A 3,591-nucleotide genomic window follows, 5' to 3' on the forward strand; every position below is an offset into this window, starting at 1 on the left:
GAGTAAATAATAAAACTTAATGGGCATTCAAATCTAAATAATACTCTAACCTATGGTTAAAATCCTTTAAAATTAATTTTAAAATGAAAATGAGCTACATATAATTCCAATGAGCCTAAGAACTCAAAATTTGGATGAAAATTAGATTTATTGTGATTTATAGAAGTTTTAGGCAATTGCTTAAATTTTAATGCATTTAAATCTGATGGCACAGTGATGCAATCATTGACTATAGTTTTTTACATGTGTCTCACATTGATCATTCCTGATATATTCACTTAACTACTTCAACGTGGTTGAGGGCCATCTAATTTGACATGGATGAGATGGATGGATAGGATTGCGTGCACCATCCTCTAAATAAAGAGTGTTCAAAACTTGTTGGATAAAATTTGTTTTTCTTCTTGTTCTGAACCTTTCGATCAGATACACGAGCGATTAGACATCCCATAATGGCCCCAATTTAATAATTCAAAAAATGAAGTAAAACTTCAAATGTTCGTAACTTCTTGCACACTCCACCAAATGAAGTAAAATTTTTGGAGTAGCTTCATGATAACCTATGGCTCTAATTAATATAGTTTTGGCTCCATGCATTGAGATCATAAAGTTATTGAGATTTGAATTTTAAACATTCAAAGAGAAAAACACCACTTTCAAATTGGTGGTTCTTCTTAATTTTAGACTCTATGGACTTTAGAGAGGTCCTATAGACAATCCTTGAAATCAACTAGATCTAAAGTTACTTGGCATGGATCTCTTTCTCTTTCCTTCTCTCTCTTGGACTTCAATTGGTAAGATATCAAGCTAGAGAAGGGTGGAGAATGCTTATGGTAGGCTTAACGGGTTATTTTTAGGCTTATGTATACAATGAACCAACCCCCACTTCAAATATTTTGGGGGTACTTATGGAAAGAGAATTTGATTCCAAGGGACAAGATCTTACAACCTAAGTAATGGCTTTCCACCATTTAAGTTAGTGACTATCCAATATGATACAAGGGAAGGTTCTAGAGAGTTTATGCTTCTTTAAGAATTTTGCTAGTTAGTTAGAATTTAAACAAATATTAGAGAGAGTGTATTTTGAGGAATCTTGCCATATTAGCAATCCACATGCAAGGAACAATCTAGAGTGCAATTCAAAACTTGGTATAGTCCAATTTGGGCTTGGTTGTTAAAGAGCACAACAATTTCTATTTTAGAAGGTTTGGGTTAGCCCATTTGGTTGACCGTGGGTTGGGCTTCCTAGGTTATATACATGAGGTCAAGGGACACCTACTACAACCATTTATACAATTTAATTCCATAAGGTTAGGAGTTTGTTCAAGAAAAACTCTTTAGGTGCACTTGGTTCAACCAATGTGGCTAAAAACTTGGGCCCATGGGATGGAACGTTTTTGGTGAGACTCATGGTGACCCCATAGACTGTCCCCATGAGTTTGATTTTTTTATTTGGTCAAAATTATTAGTTTTGAATTTTTAAGTGATTATATGTGTTTTGGTGAACCAGCTTTGACTAAGGTTCATTATATTGTCCAACTCATTTCAAATGTGATGTAAAACTTATTGGAATAGGTCCAACCCATTTCAAATTGAGAGGTAATTTGTCATGAACTGTAAGTTTTAGGGTTTAAGGGACCCTTGGTTAACCAGGGTTGAGAAGGGGTTGATTGGGTCCATCTCAGTTTAAATGATGTTTTGAGTTTTTTGGATGCGGTCTCAAGGTTTGGTCAGATCTCATGTATGAATATTTTTAAATAATTTTTACAGCTCAAGATTTTGTGACATAAAATGATTTATAATAATTTTATGATAAAAATTAAATATTGTTATAATTACTAGTATACACTTTAACTTATCTTATTGTAAAAATCACATTCCACACACACCTCCATACATGAAATTTTATTTCATTTTACCCCAAGCCATAGAAGGAAAAAATGTAAAATGAGAAGAAAAGAGTGAGAAAAAGAGAGAGAACCTATGGTTTTGGGCTTGTAGAGCCATTTTAACAATCAGTCATATTGAAAAATTTGCTCATCCCAAGCTAGGCTACCATACCCAATCATTGCTTTTACTAATTTATTTTATTTTTTAATTTATTAATTTAAATTTAATCAAAATTAACAAAAGTTATGATATATCGATCTTTAGTAATCTTTTGTCATGTAACTTTTAATTTGTTATAATTTTAATAATTCTACAAATGTTAAGAGGAATATATTAATTTTACTAGATATTTTTTATCTTTTGGGAAAATGCTTAATTTTAGAAATTTTGATAAATATGAAAATTGGATAAATTATTATCAAAAGCTTATAATACCAGTATATGAAAACATACTCACTATAAATTATTTATCATGGTCATATACATGTGAAAATGAATTTACAATTTTTTTCTTATGAATTTCACCAATCATGATTCATACATACATTTTATATGCACTATATAAAAGCAATGAGTAAAATATTGAGCGTAGTATCACTTGTTTACTATATTATATATGCTATGAAATGTGTCTATGTATGAAAGGTTGCCCAAGAATGATTGACTGATTCATATTAGCCAGACACATGTTACCCTATACAGGAGGGTGACAAATGGAATTTTTTTATAAAATATAGTTTGTGTTGTAATCCAAAGTGATATAAAAGGGGAGGCATAAGGAGATAACTTGATATAATATAATGCACTAATGAATATGAAGTGATGACTTTTAATATGAAAGCCACCTAACCTAAATGACTTGTAATTTGACTGATCCTTGGAATCATGATTAATATGATTGAGCTTGATTCTTATAGAGATTGCTTATTTGATTGGATACAAGAAAAACACCATATATAGATAGACGCCTTACCTTACTTATAATACTTGCATATACATATCTAATGGGCGTAAAATTCATAATGTTTATTGACCCTTTGTGTATGGTTTTTAATTACTAATCACTTCTCTTAAAAAATACATTTGTACTGAAGTTTGTTGAACATATGACATGAGCTCAAAAAAATTTAAAATAAAGAACCATATATATGAGTGTACCTCTCAACTATCTCTCACTTCTTAGTGACTTAAGCTACATACCCGTAGCAGAACATGTGTTATTCTCACTAATGGTGTGGGCTGCCTTTGACTCTTGCTTGCATTCATTCCATCCTTCCCACATAAATAACCTTTATTAGATATTCTAGATCTTGACATTTTTATACATGTTCTTGTTTAGATTGATCCATGATGGATCATTATCTATCTCCATATCATCTCTATATGGAATCAATAATCTTGTTTCTATTCTTTTCACATTTAAAACACTATCCAACATGCCTCCTACAACATCAGAGACACTCCGACACTCTACTAGCTGATATTATAAGTTCTCTCCTAAAGTTAAAAAACTTTCTTTTCTTCTAGCTACTTTCTCCTTTAGTCACTTCTTCATATGTATCTTCTTATAGATATCATATCTAAACTAGAAAGTAACAAAATCATTTTATACCAATCTAATTCTTTCTACTAACTCAACTTTTTTTTGAATCCTAAGAGGTACTAATAGATGTATACATTCATCATTCAATCCCTTCAAAA

The sequence above is a fragment of the Dendrobium catenatum genome, unplaced genomic scaffold (genome assembly GCF_001605985.2).
Source record: "Dendrobium catenatum unplaced genomic scaffold, ASM160598v2 fragScaff_scaffold_716, whole genome shotgun sequence".
In the NCBI taxonomy this organism is placed as follows: domain Eukaryota; kingdom Viridiplantae; phylum Streptophyta; class Magnoliopsida; order Asparagales; family Orchidaceae; genus Dendrobium; species Dendrobium catenatum.